The sequence below is a fragment of the Bradysia coprophila genome, chromosome II (assembly GCF_014529535.1).
Source record: "Bradysia coprophila strain Holo2 chromosome II, BU_Bcop_v1, whole genome shotgun sequence".
Classification (NCBI taxonomy): Eukaryota; Metazoa; Arthropoda; class Insecta; order Diptera; family Sciaridae; genus Bradysia; species Bradysia coprophila.
In genome coordinates, this window is record NC_050735.1 from 11,480,427 (window position 1) to 11,501,341 (window position 20,915).

General features: G+C 34.1%; 1 protein-coding gene across 2 annotated transcripts in view; it reads right to left on the minus strand.

The window, feature by feature from the left end:
• Positions 1-20,915, minus strand: part of LOC119073049 — a 243,173-nt gene that overhangs the window by 171,626 nt on the left and 50,632 nt on the right. The window lies entirely within an intron of this gene.

Here is a 20,915-nt window from a genome sequence, read left to right on the forward strand (position 1 = left end):
AGCCCATACCCCAAACCTAGTAGATGCTGGAGATATCTTACTGTTCGATCTCCAAATTGAATGTGAGAAATGTCTACCACACTCCAATCAACGGTATTCCAAATATTATTAAGGAATTAAATACCCGAAATATATCAGTGAAAAGAAAAAGGACCACGCTGACTCTTCCTGCCCAAATTAAACTTTGACAGTAGAACAAAAGGAGAATTTGAATGGTGTCTCTCTTTGTAGGTAGAGTAGAATTTACAACACTTACTCAATCAACTAATTCCACATTTGACGCTATGATTTTTAGGAAATCTCGACCGTTAAAGGTTAATTTTGTGGACATATTATTATGTAACTACAATTTACTGCGCAAGATTCAAAAAGGGTGTAAGGAAACTTTGAAAATTTTGTCGACATCCATTTTTCAGAAATTACGAGTAAGGACCTGTTATGGTGGTTTCCAATAGAGTAACTGAGTCTCACACTTCAAAGGTTCACAAATCGTGTCACTACTCATGCATGTTTGGTGACATTCTAAAGTTGAGATCAATAGCGAACAGCGGAAACATGATCCGATGTTTTCGTTTCGTTTCGGATGTAGAGATACAACTTTTATATCTCAGTTTGGGCTAATTTTAAGCCCAGTAACAGGCTATTCAGAGAACGACGTATAGTGTCAAAATTGACAGAAATCTATTGTTCTGATGTTGATTTTGACACAATACGTTGTCCATACGTCGCTCTTCAAATGGTCTGACCAGTAAGAGCCCGTTCCTACCTGCAATACCTTTCTAATGACACCCAACACAAAGTTAATTACATATGTATTGGACGTTTCCTTTTCTTTAGTTTTTTTTTTCAAAATGTTTCCATTTATTTTAGACAATTAGTTTCGTAAATCTCTGCCGAACTGTCATTTGAGAAATAGTGTTCTGCTTAAAAAATTCAAATTTTCAAAATTGCAAATGACCAAGAATCCTGTTTGGCTACTTAATCTCAATATAATGTGCACAATCGAATATTACCATTTCTTTTCATACAAAAAAAAAATAGCAAAAATAAATTACTTGCATCCACTTGAATGCTAAGCAAAAAGATAATGCAAAATAATCGAGTCCATTTATAATATATGCTTCGTATACATAGCATCTAACCAATATACATATTTTATTGCACAAATGACTTTTACCAAACGAAAGACAATAACGCCATCATGGGAAATGGGTCAGACGGTACGTTACATTCGAAGATAATTGAAGAGAATTTATTAGACGCATATACATATATTATACACGGTTAGGGTTAAGTTATTGTGCGGATCATTTGTTCTCACCTATTCAGATTTATTCGAATAAATTTTGTGATTTATGTCGTTTCGCTTTGGTGTTAGATTCAAAACGACCATTCGATTCGGCTGGAGAGTATTATTCCATCTTACATGTTGATGACGGATTTTATTATAAGTTTGAATACGATTCAAGATATCTGAGATAAGTGCTTGGTCTCTATTCAGTTGTTTTCGAATGCATCTAAAAAGTAACGAGACATTTTTTAAAGTTCTATTTAAGCTCGCAGAACCTGAGGTCATTCGAAAATGTTTTGAAAGGTTCAAGGAAATTTCCGCCATCAAAAAGAAAACAAAAATAGACTTGATTAAAATATGCACGGCAGACAGAGCGAACAGTGAGAATTTTATTTATAAAAACTACCGAAAACAAAACCAAAATTTGCTAAAATTACCGACTTTTTCAGTAGATTTTTGGTAGAATTTCAGTAACGTTTGGGTAAATTTTCAGAAATTTTTCAGGTGTTTCAGAATGACAAAAAATGTCTAAAATGACCAAAATTTTCGGTAAGTTTGACGTATATTTTTGGTAAACATCTTCAGTAAATTTTGGAAATTTGATTTTTGCGTATTTCAGATGAAATCATGTTACCATAAAGTGCCAAAGAAACAACAAATATTGCTATAATTACCAAAATTTTCGGTAGGTTTTGAGTAAATTTTCACATTTTTTTATTGCTGTGTCTATGCTGATCGCCATCGAAGTAGTATGTAAATGGATGTTCCTATATACACAATAGCGAGTAGCTTTGACATCTGTAAAAATGAGGTTTCCACTGCCATACATACAATCTTGTTACTAACTTGTACCTTGAGTACTTAAGTCTAATATACTTTGTTTGAATAAACTTGAGCCAGAAGTTATTCCAACAATACTGACCGCGTCGCCTCATAAAATACCCACATACCTTTCTCTCTGTCTCTTAATAGTTTACCAGATTTTTTGAATTTTAAGAATCACTCGACCAACCAACTGAACAATCCACCACAGTCATACTGATTTTGACAATTAGGACAAATTTCCTTCATCCACATTCATAGTCATTTTTTGTTGACAACGACGACTCTTACAAGCGATAATGTTTGACTGGAATCTCTTTATGTTACAAAATGAATGTTAAAACAAACGAAGTAAAAGATTTGTAGCAAGCTCGAAACATTAGAGTTCAATCGAAGGATGTAACAGATTTAATGATAATATCGTCAAGCGTGTTGCGTTTTCCTGAAAAAATAAATAGATTCGCAACGAACGCCTCACCGGCTTTTATTTATAAAATTGTATAAAACCAAAAACTGGCAATACTTTAAATTAAATAAATAGAAAAAAAAACTTTAAATCAAATATTTACTTTCACCCGAAGCAACGACAGCGCTGTCTCTCTGAACGTGTCGGATAAATCCCGAATATTCTCACATTAGCCATATGAATAATAGTTCGTTAAATTGAATCAACTCCCATCCCAATACCAAAATTAAATGCCTAATAGAATTCAATAAATTCATAAAAAGCCATAAATAAAAATGTAGAAGGAGAAAAAACTGCTAAATTAAACAAACCAATAATTCAGTTTGTGTGTAATGCATGCACCACACAAACAATCTTCCAAAACTAATCGAATAAAATGAATATAGGAATTACTTTGATCTCATTGAACTTATCCCAGTTATAATTTATGTGTTTACATATTAATGGAAACAAGATGTTGTGATGCGATATTGTACCCATAACAAGAGTAAAAGTGTAGGAAATTTTTATTTTTATTTATTTACTTTTTTATAACCAAAATATTAGGGGGACAATCAATTCTATTGTCCTATTCAGTTCAGTATACGAACAGAAAAACTCTCTCCGGGGGTTAATATGTCCTATTTGTTGTTTGGTATCATATCGAAAGTATAATAGGCACCGCGGGATGTATAATGTAGTTGATTTTGATTATTTGTTTTTGTTCTCTTTCACATTTCGGTATTAATCAGTTAACGTACGAAAACATCGATAAAAATAATTTGAAAGGACGGGGATTGAAAACAAAATATTAGGTCGATGTTTGAGTGAAATAAAAGGGAAAAAATGGGAGAAAACATTACATTGCAAATGACAACACGTCAATTGTTGGAGTTCTAAGTTCCAAAAGGTTCAATTTCATGATAACCGCTCATATGGGAACTTTGTCTGAATGGTCTGTATTGTATTTATAATATTGAAATTAAAGGATTCTGACTGGGATAGTGTCATTGATCTGAACTACCTAAAAAGAGTGTGTTGGAGTGGAGACTTATACTGAGTAGAAATAGCCACGTAAAGGAAATCATCAAATCATGCAGTACTAACTACTAAGCGACGCGAAAGAGACTAATTCAAACTTGACAGAGGAACAAAATAAAAATTTGAATTAGATGTAATTGCAGCATCTGTTGTTTCCACAGCGGTCTCAGCCAACTCAGCAAAGGTTAAAGTAAAGTGTAGGGATCTGTTACCGACAACGACAACAGAAATAAGCGAGGAGCTACGGTATGGTAATGCTCTTTACAGTAAAGTTTGTCTTATATCTATTAAAGTTACTGGTTTTGTATTAACCGTCAACGAAAGAAGTACAAGATTTATGTAATATTTTGAACCGAAGATGTATGAGGTTCTATGTTGAATTGACCAAGTGTAAATATTGGGATCCGGTGTTTTGGATATGTTAAATTAATCTACTGGTCAAAGTAAAAACACGTTTTTTCTATCACGCCAACGTTTCGCTAATATTTAATAGCTTCATCAGGGCATATACGAATTCTGCAAAATTAACAAAGAAAAAAACAAACTTATTTCTAATTTTGCTGCTCGTAACGTAAAACTTATAACTTATAACTTATCCTTCGATTACCGAAACGATTGGGCGTATTTTATGTGACGGACTTACAGATGTCAGAATTGGTTTCAAGCCGTTTAAGACTAACAGATCCAATTTCACAATGTTGAAGGATAAATGCTCCAAGACTGAAAGGTGCAATGTCGTCTACAAGATTCCTTGTTTAGGTGATGGTTTTTCAACCAAGAAATGTGACCTATGCTACATTGGTCATACTGGCAATAAGCTGGCAACCAGAACTGAACAACATGAAAAGGATGTCAGCAATTGGAACACAGATGACGTTTCAAAAGGCCATACAGCTCTAGTGCGACATTACCAGGATGGTCATATTCCAGATTTTCAAAACGTTTCGATTTTGATGTCAGAACCGAATGAGTTTAAGAGAAGAATTCTCGAATCGCTGTGCATTTTGACTAACGACTCAGTTAATTTCAGACGTGATACCGATAGCATAAGCAAAGTGTACCACAATCTGTTGGACATTCGTTTTTCCGATTAAGTTTTTTGTGTTTTTCAATTAAGTTTTTTGAAAGAATTTTTGCGCAAAAAGTAATTTTGTATTTTGACAAAGTGTTGTTCCATAACACTGATTTTTTCTGTTTTCGATGACACTTTTTGACGTGTCTGTTCTCATAAATTTCTTTCGTTTTTGATCTCTCTAAAGAGAAGTTCGAGTAGCTTATTTTCCTACTGGAATTTTTCGTATCAAAAATTTAAGCGTAAGTTTCTTGTCGTTGTTTAAGGACATTCTTTGTTATAAGTTTTACGTTACGAGCAGCAAAATTAGAAATAAGTTTGTTTTTTTCTTTGTTAATTTTGCAGAATTCGTATATGCCCTGATGAAGCTATTAAATATTAGCGAAACGTTGGCGTGATAGAAAAAACGTGTTTTTACTTTGACCAGTAGATTAATTTAACATATCCAAAACACCGGATCCCAATACAAGATTTATTGATGTCATCTCCATATGTGGCGTATTATATGCTAGTCATTTGTATGTTTATAGCATATTAAGGATCTGGAAAGGTGATTTGCCAACGCACTACAACCATGAAACTAGACTAACAAATTAAACAATAAGTGACCAAAACACCCACCCGATACGCCAATCGGACACTACAGTGCGTTTGTCATACGAATTCAAATTTTCGTTTCAAATGAATAACATTCATAATAACCTATTAAGAACTGGTTGAACATATCCATTTTTAGGAGTACTTTCAAACGATTCATGATATAGAGGTTAGAATGGTAGAAATCAATAAACAAAATTTTGTTTTCCTATCATGTCGCATTGACATTCACAAATAGCCCGTCACATCCATACAGTCAATAAGATGAATCAAAATTATCGAAATGCATTTACAATATCTCGTTGCTAATAATAGAAATGAAAATTAATAAAAAAAAAAAAATGCTGAAACCGTTCGTTTGCTCAACTAATATTTCCCCGTCAGAAATGGTAAAATATTTATATTTTTATTCAAATTATTATTAACTATAATGAGAAAGACACATTATTGGTTTGTCATTCATCATTTGACAATCATATTACTTATGAAAGTAATTTTTCTTCGGCATAACTCGTTATTAGAACAGTTTGTAAATGTAGTTTTTCCTCATACATTCCAATACAACACTGTCCCGTATCCGTACAAAATATACAAGAGAAAAATACCGCGAAAGAATTGTAATAAACAAATATCAGGAGACTTTGTCGTTGTTATTATGTTGTAGTATTTTACATTACTAGGGATAAAAAGATGAAAAGTAAAGTTTTCGTGTGAATTTTGTTGCTCCGAGGCGAAGCCGAGTTATCCTGAGTTATGTAATGCATTTTACATGCTGAGGGCACGAAAGAAGTGATTGAAACCTAAAAAGTACGGTTTTTGACTCATGTAGCACGTAAAATCAGTTTACATGTTACATACTTCGAAACTGTACTTTTTATGTATTTTGACGCTCTCAGCATGTAAAATTGATTACTTAACTATAAGTAGAAAGTCTTATTTTCGTGAATTTATTGACCTCGGCTTTGCCTCGGATCAACAAAATTCACAAGAAAACTCTACTTTTAATCTTTTTTATCCATAAACATAAATTCTCAAATTGAATCGAATTGAATGAGCCTGCAACACTCTGAAACGTAATATTTCACATAATACTTAAGAATAGAAAATCTGATATGGCCCGCTGTATAGCACTGTCCCAAGCATTAACATAGAAAATATTTGGAGGCTGATTAGATGAGTTGTATTCGTCGCATGAGTTGAAACGTACAATTTAAACAATGTTAAGAGTGATATCGCCAAATCTTCAGGTGATTTTTTTAAACTTTGGGTACAAGCGGTCTCCGATTTTAATGAGCGATACCTCGTTGGATTCGTATTTCAATTCCAGGAAACACGTATCTTTCACTTTTTCTAAAAAAAATTGTTTTCTGTGAAAAGCGTTCAAAAGTGAAAACATGTCAGAGGATACCGAAAACAGTCTTTCGACAATAAATCAAGAAAAAATTATTTTAAATTGTTGTAATGTTGTACGAATGTCGGCCTTGGAAAGACCTACAGGTAGAGTATACGCACCGCTTGGTGCTAGTAGATCCACGAGAGTTATGACTAAAAATATAGTGAATGTTCGGAGAGTCCACATTCTCTACAGCTTCGATGTTCCACGGAACTGAGTATGGGGTGTTGTAGTTGGCCTCACCCACTGTCGTTCCACATATAAATAAACTCAGTACTTTTGTGCTGCAAGCCTACAGAAGTCTTGGAAAAAAGTTGGTGCCAAAATACAGATTTTTCCTTCTTTCTGGGGGCTCAACAGCTGGAACAGCATCTGGAGCGGTACAACGACTATTATTTTATCTTATCAATAGAAAAACGCTTCGCTATGTCGCGAATATATGTGGTTAAAACAGATCCAATGTTAGTAATATCAAGAGAAAAATTATTCAGCTGCCTGAAAAGTGCCTGACGACAGTTAATATAAGTTTTTGTGAGGTGCTCTGTAGCGAGAATTGTATGGGTATCATTGACATTTTCAATCAATTTTTTGTCTTTAAAATGGATTTAGATCAAAAAAGCACCATCGCCTTTTTGTATTTTCGAACGTCTTTGCCTTTTTTAGGCATACCCGTTGAACGAGTTTTTTTTGCTTATTTTATTTATGTGGATTAAACGTATAATTTGTCAAATCCTTTATTGATATTATGCAACGGTTTCCTTAAGAGGCACCGATGTTTAGCTGCAGCCTACATTTGTGCGTTTCGTAATTTATTTTCGGTGATATCTTTTCATTCGCCAAAATATTTTTTTGAAAAATGTTCGCAATAATGACCATGAGTGTGTTAGCAGTCAATAAAAAATAGATTTATTTCTGACCAGCTCATAAACTACTGTTTTCTCAGAGCTAGTCAAACTACCTTTTAAACAAAAACATTTGACGCATAATTTCGGAATTTTCCACAACAACACAGACAAAAACATTTTAAAGGCAGGTTTAAAGGATTATGTGCAAAAGGCAAATTTTTTCTTTCCTTTTTATTTTAAAGATTCGTAAACATGTAGCCTAATTGACTTTTATTTTATTTTAATGATATTATTGGTGTAGCATTATTGTTTCAACAAAGAGTATGCTTGTAAGTGCTTATCACATTACCATTCACACCAGGTAATTTTCGGACTCATTATCAGCGCTGGTATATAGACGAAAATATTACCTCTTCCACTTTGTACAAGCTGCAGATAATCTTTTCTTTTGTGTCAGTATAACCTTTTCGTCGCTTGTTTAAAAAAGGATAGTGTGTAAAGAAGGTAACCGTGAAACCGGGTCCTCGATTGATTTCAATCGTAAAAACGAATTCAATTTTCGCTTTATGTGATTCTAAGTGATTTCACTTTAAATGTAAAAAAGATGCCGCAAAACGATATAGGCTCTCAGTATAGATTTTGATGTCGTACCTCATTCACAAAAACAAAGTTACGAGACGTTTCCACCCACGATCGCTATATATATTTCATATCGGTAATACCTTTCTCGGATCTTTGCGTGAGAAATAACACATCTCTTCGCCGAAATGATTTTCCTCTTGAGATTGAAGGCGCATATTTTTTAAATAAATTGCACCGTTGAACAATATCACGTTGATTTCCTTCTGCCAGTGTTATAATAAACAATGAGTTTTTTGTGTCTTTAAAACAGAGAAAAAAAAATTCATTTCTTCAACAATGAAAATAGCAGCACTTTCGTACACCAGAGAGCATGGCCATCGGGGACATATGGCCCAATACGTGTTCACCGAAACGGTTATATTTAATATATTCTCATGCAAAAACCAATAAAATATCGTTCCTGTTCGACTAAAATGATTTTTTTTCTTCTGTTCATTCATTCTCAAAGAGTTTAAGCGCTTTATCACACACTACTTAATGTTAGCCGTTCTGTAGATTCGAATATTGTGAAGCGAATCAGAACACGGTTTTTGATGCTGGAAGAAAATATGGAATTTGCATAAATGAAAATTGTATGTGAACGTTTGGTATACGAAAAGAGCTCATGCTGCTTTTGATATTTATGATGTTAAGTGTTTCATGTTAAATACACACAGCCAATCGATTGCCGGAGTGGTTTTCTGCTGATTTCTAATTACAATTTTATTCCAATGACAGAAAATATTAATGTTTTTGATGAAAGCTTTGGTTATGATTTAGTGACAAGATGGATTGCATTCCATGCCGGGAATTGATTAGATTGAGTAGACCAATTAAAATGGACAAGTTCCACGCGTGGATCAAGTGATACTAATTGAAACACACTTGCAAGAAATTCGAGTTTGTAGAGACCACGTAAAATAACTCGTGGGATTAGTATAACAATTTAATTAAAGAAGAAAGTAGTGCGCCTCTGCAAACAGGATTCCACTGGCCAATGTTGATGCCGACATGGACTGTCGATCATATGAATAGTTAAATGCAGCAACGGGACATGTCACATTGGCGAATTATAAGAAAAATTAAATTTCATTCATCAAGCTCCGTTTCGTATAGACTTTAAAGTGATAAGCACTATGGGCTCTATTTTATGTTCTTCAATATTTATTGATCCTACCTGACGTTAAATATGGAATAGTTACATGCAGAAACGGGACGTGTCACATTAGCGAATTATAGAAAAAATGAAATTTCAATAATTTATCCGTTTCGCTTAGATTGACGATGTTTTTTTTTACTTCTATTAACATCGTCAGCCTATTTAAAGGCAGGACGTCATAATTTTTTGGTGTGAATAAAAACACGGCACATGAAATCGTACATGCGTAAAATGTGAGGCTGTATGATGTTAGAAAAAATTAGTGGTCTTACTGGCAGCAGCGCTATGTTTTGGATAATTAGGTTAATGTAATTCACATAACATGCCAAAGGATCTTCAGACATAGTTGATCCTCTCTGTGATACTTTTAGGGATTGATCAAAAATGATATCACACCTTACGCTTGAGTGAGTGTTCAAGAAGGTGTGACGATTCTATGGTATTCGAACCTTTTTTAGACTTGGAAATTTTTTCAAAAATTCAATAAAAGAATGTGAAGTCATTTCCGCTCAAAACTTGACTGAGACCGTTTGTAGCCAAGAAAATAAGACATTTTTTTAGCGGCCCATTAGCTAGAACTATATGTTTGACCACATTTTGGATCAGTAAAATGTCTAAAAACAGTATATACTCGAAGACATGAATCGTCCGTTTCGTTTTTTTAAGGGCAATTGTACGTTCCGACGTCCAGACTAATTTCAAAAAAACTTCGATTTTACGTCGATTAGAAATAAGTTGTCTGGATGCTCTAACCTAAGTTAAGTGGCATACTAAAGTAGATCGTGGGTTAATTCTCAGAGTCATTCCGTGAAAGCGAAAATCTTTTGAAAACACACAATAAATACAGACAGCATAACCAACCGAATTACTCCAATCAACACACATACTTTCCATATCTATGCATCTTGCTGAAAGTCAGTCGTCGTTTGGAAGGTGTTGTTATACCATTTCTTCAATGATTTGAATCTCCATCCATTTCTTTCATTATGGACCTCATTCATCTGAGAGTTATACTATTTTCCGATTGTGTTACAATCGTTCGATAGTCAAAGTTCCTACCATTTAATGCCATGTACGTGGAACATTCTTCAAGTTAATAAACGTCTCGCACCTTTGACCGGAATTATATATTAATTTTGTTTATTTTCCCTTTATACCGACTGAACGCTACGATGATGATGATGATGATAATGATGATGTTATCAACGCTACTTTTAATTAAATTAAGATAAATTATATTCCACAATCTTCACATGCAACTCTTTTCATTCTTTCTTTCATTATTCATTATTTTACCAAACACCAGTAACTCCATTATGCATATATCAAAACTCATAAGTGAAACATGAACACAAAAGACCACACCACATGATTGAGATTGTTTGCTGTGCTGCATATTATAGTCAATGTGCAGTGTATTGCATTCATATAATGCTGGAGTGCACATTGGCAGTGAATTGCAAAACATTTTCTTGATACAATAAGCAAAAGCATATAAAGTGCATTTTGTGATAAATTACATTTTCGTGGACCATATTTGTATTGTTTTGTGTTCTCAACCAACGAAAAAAGTAGGTAAATTTTGTCGTTGATTGCCATATAGAAAAATCGTTCTCGCATACCATACGAGTGGTGTACCATGTACCCACAAATGGAATTTCGAAATATTGTTAGGCGTAATAGGTGCCCGGAAAATGAATTATTCGATTTTCCAATATGGAATCGGTATGCTCAATGAGGAAAATCATGTGGTCAATAAAGTGGAGCTGCGGTAAGAATGTCGGCAGACATATTTCATCGAGATCCAGCTATGGAATCATGCCGATTTAATTTATTGCATATAATTTGTGCTAGTTATCATGTTAACATCCATAAGTGCAACAATTTGGTTAGACGAATTAATTATCAATGGAAGCAAATCGATGTTTTTATTCAACTAAACTCATCACTTGGGGAAGAGAGTTGGGTGTTCTCTAAGTTCCTTAAAATTTATAATACAGAGACGTCAGTGAACTTTAGACAAGAATTTGCTTCGACTGTTTTTCAGCTGATTCATTCTGCAAACAAGCCTTGGTTGAATAGGAAGATTAGGCTGGAATAAAGTTAATTCAATTTATGTCAGTGTTCATTTGGGTTCATTTTCATTCAGTGTATTGAGGGATTCGTTTGAATTTCGACTGACCGAAATCGGCGCTTTTTTTCAGGGACTTTTTTTTAAATATGGCTAGTTAGGCCTTGGTGCCTAGGCCCCAAAACCAGTCTCAGATATTTTTGATCTTCCATGATCTTCTTCTGGTTGGTTGTGAGTGGCCAAAAATCTAAAAATGGGGTTTCGTATTCCTGATTTCATTTCCGTAGGGTGGCGAGGACACGGGCGTGTATGGGTTCGTTGGAAAGCTGATGTCGAATACTACCGGGGCAAATATTAACTTCAAAAAATTTGATGATAAACGGCCGAAAATATGACTTCCGGAAAATTTCTCAGAATCCTAGAAAACCTCGGTGAACTTTGATGAGAGCTGTGACCTCACTAATGCAATTATTTGATTAAATTATTACTTATTATGAATGTGGAGGACCCGTGTCCATCACACCTTACGGAAATGAACTCCGGACAACGAAACCTCATTTTTCGAATTTTGGCCACTTACAACCAGCCAGTTATGGAAGATCAAAAATATCTGATATTAGGCATATATAAAAAAATTCCGGAATAAACACTTTAAAAAAATGAACAGCTCTGCCTGGTTTATTGTACTCTGACGTTATAAAGACGTATAAGCGGTTCTGTTTGTATGAGAGTGTATGAGATTCTGAAAAACAGGTGAAAGAAATTCATATCTTCATTGACGTCAGTGAAATAGTACCCTGTAGTATTCTGTAATAATCACTCAGTCACCGAATATCTTCTTAAATGTTCATTCCGGTGATGACAACAAACACATACCGTATGACTAAGGGGTTGTTCATAAATTACACATCAGTAAAATCCTCCTCTCTGACACGCAAAAATGTATGAGAATTTAAAAAAATGTGCATAAACCTTATGACTCCTTCCACTCTTGCGGTACGTAATTTATGAACGACCCCTCAATTAATGCTACACATTTCTAAACATTTGATTAGCGAGACTAATTTTAATGCCTTTCTATCTTACTACTGCGTAATGGACGCAGTTCGCCTCAGTAAGACGATACAACAAAACTGTAAATATTTTCCTGATGATTTATACTGAGATGTATACAATGAAATGTTTTGCTGCAGAATTATATTGAAACCGAAGACAAAATTAATGAGAAAACCTTTTTATCCGATTAGCTTATTGATAAGATTAAAGTGTCAACCATTTAAAAATGCAATGCAATGTTTATATCTCAATTAATTATTTTCGAATTAATTTCTATAAACATTAATGCCTATGGAAATTAGAAATTATTTTCTAAAATTCAACGAATGTATCGTATTTCCCCATTCGAAACTGGTACAAATGGCAATTAATAATATTTATTTAAATTATGTGCGTTGAGATTTCCTACGCGCTTGTGTGTTGAAATTAAGTGACACACGATAAGATTGTTAATATAATTATGGCTTTGGAATCTGATGAAGTATAATGGATGGAATGTGTTTATAAGGAAGTGGAGAAATAGATTTGAAAAATGTCTCTGTGATTGTTACGTAAAAATACAATAAAGTAAAGTCGAGTGAATTGGACGGTTTCGGTCGCTGTGGAGTAAGGAAAGTACTTTCCCTCTATGCTATCTTTGTATTTTAACCGATACATACCATTTTCTGACTTATTCTATCTAGTGAATTGTGCAAACAACGGTATCGCTCAGTGGCTACGTACTAGCCTCCCATCAATTCAGTTCGATTCCCGTTCCAGACAGTTCGACATGGATTTTTTCTAGCGATTACATCGCATTGGTTCACTGAAAGTTCACTCAAGCTTCACAATTTGGGTAGTTGCAGTGTTGTGTTTGGTGGCTTGGCTGGCAGCCACTGGCTGCAACGAATTTGTGGACCTAATGTCTAGGCGAGATATCAATAAAGCTTCTAACTTTCCTCAGAGAGTATTTGCATACTTCGAGGCGTGGTTCGGAAGTCACTTTAGCCGTCGGCCAGGACTGCCAGGACGGTATTGCAAGGTGTATTAAAGTGAACCTCAATTCCTAAACCTTGTACAGGGATCGAATTATAGGAACCGACAGTTTTATGTCATTCGATACTATTATAACAATATTGACGATGTTATTACATAATACACAAACATACTATGGCGAATAGTGTTTACTCACATTGCTGAAGATTATGGAAATTTACTAAAATTTACCTACAACCCCCGTCAGTGCGCCGAGTAAATTTTGCACGTCGTAAAGAAAATGGAATAATTGAAAAGAATTCGGCAGAGTTTTGTATACAAATTTAGTTGGTGATCGGTGGCATAATAGTTATTTGTTCAACGAGGGACGAAAATTTGGAAATTGCATTTCCAGGGTGTTGTTTGTAGCGAGAGCGTAGCGAGTGCCACAATTCACCCGAGAAAATGCATGCATAACGTTTTTTATACCAAATGCTTCCGAAGTTTCAGTGTAGTGGAGAAAAAATTATTTTTCTTTCTACCAAAATTTCTATCCGCGACTTTCGGCGCACACCTTTAATGTCATTGAATGGGGAGAATTAACGAATTGAATTAAAATTGTAGATTCTTACAATTCTCCGCTCTGCCATATCGTGAACCAAAATGAAAACCGAAAAAATCAAAATAATTCAATGTTTTATATCGCCTCATTTAAAAAAAGAACGAGTAAAAGGGAAATCCATCTTTTTAAAAATCTCAAATTTCCACTTGACTATGGCATATCATAAATATAAGAAGTGCTACTTGAACATATAAATGAAAATAAATCCGTTCGTCTCTGCATTACAAGTTTTAATCCAGGAATAGAAATAATTATACACTTCCACATGATATGCGGTGTTTGTTTCTTATTCTGTTTTCGGATAATTAGTAACGAACATTAATTTTTTACTACTTTACCATATTCCCGAAATAACAATTTTTTTCTTATAATTTCATATGGATATTCATAACTGGTAAAGGTTTTCTTGTAAAAAAAATAGATATTTTTGTACAAGAAGACAAGAGTTTGTTAATAAGACGAATTTGTTTCCATGAATTTTTAACCGATGCAGTGACAAATTATTTTTTTTATTTTTGTTTGTCTGAAATTCAAAGGTTTGAATTTAATTAAAAAATATTTTAATTTTCATTCAGTTAAAATGATAAATTACCCAATCAGCAACGGATTGTTTCAAAAGAGATAATAAATGTTTCACAAATAGCAAACAAAAAATATTTTGCGGGTGCATTATCGATTTTGTTAATTTATTTAGATACAAAAGAATGAATTTCAACAGCATTACTGTATATTCTAGAACATATTCACCAGTCATTACGGTTAAATGCACAGTGTATGGCGCTTGATTCGTGTTGGTCTTTTAAGACTGATCTGGTGGTCCCATTGACAATCTGACCCAGTAGTTTTATGATAAAATTAGACAAACTACAGCATGTCATCGTAAACTCCCTATGTTTATTAGGCCTGTTCAGGCCTTTTTTTCTCGAACAATTTTGTAGAAGAAAGTTATATCACATTCTCCGAGCTGCGCAAAGTAGTTTCATTTCTGTATAATTCGCTAAAGATAATCACTTTTTATCGCTTTTAGACAACTATAAGGAAATGAAACTGCTTTGCGCAGCACGGAGGAAGATTACGTAATTCATTGGACATTTTTGTTTTGACGAAGAAGAGCCTACGCTGAATACCAGGACTGTTCAGACCTTTGACTGCAAAATGCATCTGAATTCCTTTTTGAACAATAAAAGGATGCCTGGTTCCAAATTTTAAATTATTGATAATTAACAGAAGACTATTTTTTATGAAAACTTTTTTCACATATTTTCCCTTTTTTCCTTGAATTTGGAAAAAGGTTGACAATTTCGGGAAAATATAGGAAAATGTTCTACCACTTCCACTTTGACATAGAATGATTCTTAGCACTGGAAGTAACTGAATAAACAGCAAACATTCGCTATTGATGCAACTTTTTCGTGATCCTGTAAGCGGATCTCACGATATTATTATTATTTCATGCAATAAATAATGAATGGTTCTAGTGCGTGAAAGTCTGTTCTAACTAATGTCATGGTATCAAAAAATTGAGTACTTGTTGTCTGCAAAGAGTGGGTGCTCATGTAATAAACTGTATTCTTTTAGTATCTATATGGTTTTTTGTCTAGGTCAATTGAAATGCTTCGGGTTAATTAACAAAAAATCCACATTTAAAAATTGGTCAAACCTAACCCGAAACTCGTCGCCAACAAAACTTGATGTCTATTAATTAACAGCAACTGGTCAAACAAAGACTTGGAAAACAATTCCACATGCATATATGAATACACGTTCGAACCCCACCGAAGAAAATCAATTGTAAACTCATTCATCTTCGAAACTGTCAAATAGTATCTGTTTAGTTTTTACACGGTCATAAATTCTAATTACATTTACATAAGATTAAGTCCCGCATGTTGTATTTATACCTAAAAATATATTTAATTTTTCCATTTTATTTAAATGCTTTTTTTTTCCTCTATCCAATTCTCAATATTTGATTTGTGTGTAGCGCGCGTGTTCAATTAAAGAAAATTAAAAGGGATGGTACTATATGTGGGATTTCATTGCTCATAATTTTCTGTATGTCAGCTTTCCATATTCCATGCTTGATCTACTTAGTGGGTGGGCCTATAATTTTTTTCCCATGAATTCGTTGTCGGTTTTTTTCTGTATTCCTGTTGAATATGTCGGTAGAAAAAGTAACTTTTATGCTAATTTCGAGCATAATTTAGTGGTTTGATTTCTTGGTAAATATTAAAATAAAAATAAAAAATATCAACAAGGGCGCAGTTTAATTTAGACTTATTTAATGCAAACACGAAACCAGAACTGAACGCAATTCTCTGAAAATTCGTTTTTTTAACTCAGTTGAAATATAATCCTCATAAGTTTTGTTTGAAATATTGATTTCCACGAAGCCGTGACTTTCACACACAAGCCAACAAATCAACAGTCTTACTATCGGATCTGTTTGATCTAAGTAGTTTCAATAGATTGGTTTCAAATCTTTTACTTCTTTTTTTTCAACATATTCGACGTATTGATGAGACCTTGTCATTTATTCCTTGAGTCATTATCAATAACAGATGATAGCTGTTCGTAGTAGATTATAAACTTATCAACTTCTCATACATCCTACCCCATTTCTTATCAGGGAAAAAATGATGAAAATGAAATAATAAATTGACTTCAAATTGCGTGATTAATCCTCAAATTGTTATATAAGAATACAACGAGCATTCAGAAAGCATGTGATACTCATTGAATCCGACACTTCTTTCGTTATTGTTTTTTTTTAGATCGGAACATATTTGAATTTTTTTAGGGTTTTAAAAGTCATCGATTTTTCCAGTCAACAAAGTGTTTCCAGGCTATGATATTTTGGCTTGAAATTCGAAAATCTCTCAGCGAATTCAAATTGCACGCCGAAATATCATAGACTGGGAAGCATTTAGTTGACTGGAAACATCGACGACTTTTAAAACTCTGATAAATCTAAAATTGTGATAATCTTGTACTTCATTGATCTTAACATAGTGTTAAATGTGTATAAAAGATCACATAACCGAAGCTTATCGGTTATTTTTGTCATTGCTGTCGATAGAAGATTATTAGTTTTTAGTAATTCAGTTTGTACATTTGTACTGTGACTAGTTAGGTCGCAGCTATGAACTTATCAAAGCAAATATTTCACAGCAGATACGCCATATACTTCGATATACCCAAAATAAAAAGTGACCAGTAATAAACGCATCGACAGTACCATAAATCAATCGATTAAATCGTAGACAATTCAAGCTTACAAAATGATATGATTTAGAATGTTTCGCAACAAAATCGAAAGCAATGCGTCATCTTAAATCCATCAACAGCATTTTATATGCACACAAAATGCCACAAAATATTATTCCATTAACTCAATTGAACATTGCCTGAGTTATACGTTTTACACGTGGTCTCTACCGCATTCAACAGTCGACGAGAATATAATAATGAAATCTCGACATTGTCACCCATGTGGAATAATAATTCGTTCTAAATAAATAAAATTTCGAAAACTAGTAAATCAATTCAGAATTGATATTGCGCGACAAATATTCTGTTTTATAATACAAAACAAAATATTTTTTGGTCTTTTTGATTTACGCCGATCTTTTCTGCTTTGAAAATTGAACTCTTGGGTCTTTTGTTCCAGTAAATAACAACATAACCACCACTCTGAGCACTCGGTATCGTTAGAATAGACGATTTATATGTGTGCTGATTTTACTCGATCTTTAGACCTGTACCATTATTACAAGAGTAATACACATCCACAAAGAGTTTGTAGACGATCGGTATTTATGGATTAGTCCCTTAATAGTAGATTGTACAACTAGGCGAATTTTTTCTAACCGAGTAGTGTGAAATTTGTGCGAGCCGAAGACAAGGATCACAATCACACGAGTCAGAATTTTTTTTCCCGGAGTCGAATAACAGTTATTTAGACAAACGAGAGATAAATGCTTCTTTACGAACTAGATGTGTAATTTCTCTTAAGATGCCACAGACCGAGTGTGTCTAAAATACCGTTTATTACGGAGTTGAAAGGTTTGCTATCCAACACTGAGCTGAATTATTTATGCCACCGAGTGATAATATATATAACACACTTGTCACGAAGAAGTCGAGGCTTGCGAAAACGAGACAACAACATAGACCTGAAGTATAATTTTTGAATTATTCTTCCAGTTAAGTAATTTTGACATCCGAACACCGAGCGTATGTAATAAATGCTTTTTCAGGAACTAGAAGTGTAGATTGTCAATCGAAGTCGTTGGTAGCCAAGTATCCCAGCGAGAGAAGTGGGTGTATAAAATTAAATAATTTTTAAAACAGAGAAGACGCCTGCTGAATCAGCAGTGCTGATTGTAATTCTCTGTGCTGTTTCGAAAATTCCTTCGTTACTTAAATGGAGAAAGAAATTTCTCTACGAAGTAAACCCAGCTTGTTCTTCTTCTACTTCTGAACGGTAAGAGAGTAAGTATCTAGGTATAAACCTCAGCATTTTCTCACCTACCAGAAAAACACCAGTTTCTCAATCCAAAGGTTGGGATGTTCTCACCGTAGGCAGTATGAACAAATTAATTGGAAATGGGTTTGACACAAAAATTTTCGGTTTTTATTCAGTTGGAAGAGTCAGGGTAATATTTGGATTCAATTTCTTTATTAATACAATGACGATCTCTGGTAAAAACCTAACATAAACCCCAAAGTCATTCTTGACATTTTCATTCAGTCAACGAAGATGGTGAAATTATGAAATTAACAAGAAAAAATTCTTTGCTAGCAACAATAGTTATTTCTTCATCGAGAGGAAAACTTGGAAAATGCATTTCGAGGGTGTTGTTTGTGGCCAGAGCGTAGCGAACTGCAAATTTAAACTTTTTCCCAAGGTAACTACAACCTATTTCACAACAAAGGCTTTCAAAGGTTCAACGAAGGGGAGAAAATGGCTATTTTCTCGCCGGTGTTGTGAAAAAAGCCTAATTATGAATATCGATTCCGTTAGTACGGAACTTGCACAGCCATCTGGTTTCGAATAAAAAGCTACCAGGCTACAATATAATGTGGTTTTCGTAATTTTCGCATAATATTAATATTTTGTCGGCCACTTACGAATTAAAAATAGCAACGCAAAAAAAATTACCAATTTCGTTTTAGGTATTGGTGACAACATTTTCTATAAAGTTGCAACCAGCTGTGAATTTCTTTATTTAACTTACGTTCAGTGGTTATACCGAAAGAATTTGCATTTTGAATAATGTGGATAATTAATAAAACATGTAACCCAGCAATATTGGAGGTAAAAGAGTTCACATGCTTTTCTAAAACTAAGACGCAATTCGTGACTGGTAGAAATAATTGTGGCATGCCACACATACACGACATATTTACTTACTAAACGCATGGCACACAATAAATGCATGCATGACTTATCGCCGTTAATGTAATTAGCCTCGGGAATATTGGCACTACAGTTGCGTAATGAATTCGATGTCCACGTTTACAGGGAGTTGACTGACTAGCGAGGTGACTAGTAAAAGTGAATTTGCAAAAACAAATGGGTCGTCGATTACTGACCTTGGTCAATGCTTACACAGCAGATTATGTTAAATCTCTGAAGGTGTATGTCACGTTATTTTGACACGGAAGAAATTGGTAATTTTATTTTTCTTATGATTCAATAAAGATAGACATGTGGTTATCATATATAAGAGTACAACACGTATTCTGCCACAACTATTCTACATACGCTTTAGGTGGACTTTATACTGACCCAGATTTTGTTGTTAATTTCATGAAGCAACTCTTCTCGCTTCACTGTGAATCTGTAGTGACCCATAGATGGGGCTACTACTAATAAGTGTCAGAACATATAAAACATCGCAACCACTCTCTCTGTCAGTGTGCTCTCAATAGATGCAAGTCGTATGAGTTGCATATATTTAGAGTGCTCGGCAGACGGTTTTCTTTCCTTGCTCTGCTATCATAGTGATAACAAGTAAATTAGTTACGAGCAATAAATTGTTAACAAAATATAATCCACCGGCGTTTTAATTAACATAAAGTCAGAGGCTTTATAAATCTAAGACAACTGCAAAGGACCTGCTGTCTGGTCCAACAAGACTTCCTATTCCATCATGAACCAATGAAAAGTTCAAGCTTTGAAGAACGAATGAGGAAAGATCCGCATCTCTAATCAGAAGTTCTACAAATATTTTCTGTGTCTTAACAGGATCATTAAGAGACTAACAGGTCACTGCTGGATAAACTGAAACCTGCCAATGCCTAGCGTTAATAAAGAGCCGTGTAAAATTCTTGGGAAAATTCATTATCCAGCACTGCTCCATTCGGAACATCGATCCGAAACATATTCTCGGCTACGCGAACAGTATCAATAGATACTAAAACACTGTAGGTTGTACATCAAACGCATTAGAGGGAAGAAGCTGATACACAGTTTCTCACCCACTCGATCCTAATCTTAAAGATAGCTTGAATTGAACCATATAGCTAAGGTTTTGGGTTATATAGGTGGGCTAGTTATCCCCACAATATTCCTAAGTCGTGTTCAAGAAATTTAGAAAATTACCTAGTCCGAATTTGATTACAAACACATGTCCTTTGCCCAGACCTGTGTTTCTTTCGCCGATTCAGAGACGAATGGAATGCTACGGTGTTTTCGTTTGTAAGAAGTAATAACAAAACGTCTTTTAAAACCACTCCATGGGAGTACTATAATATACACAATCAACGTTCATTGTTCACACGAGCAATGTCTCTGTGTCATCGTGATAAATGAATGTAAAATAATATGCTTGGAGCGCATTAAGTTTCCAACTTGACAAATTTACCAATATCATTCTTACATTATTATGTCCATTTAATATCTTCTACAGATGTTGCAC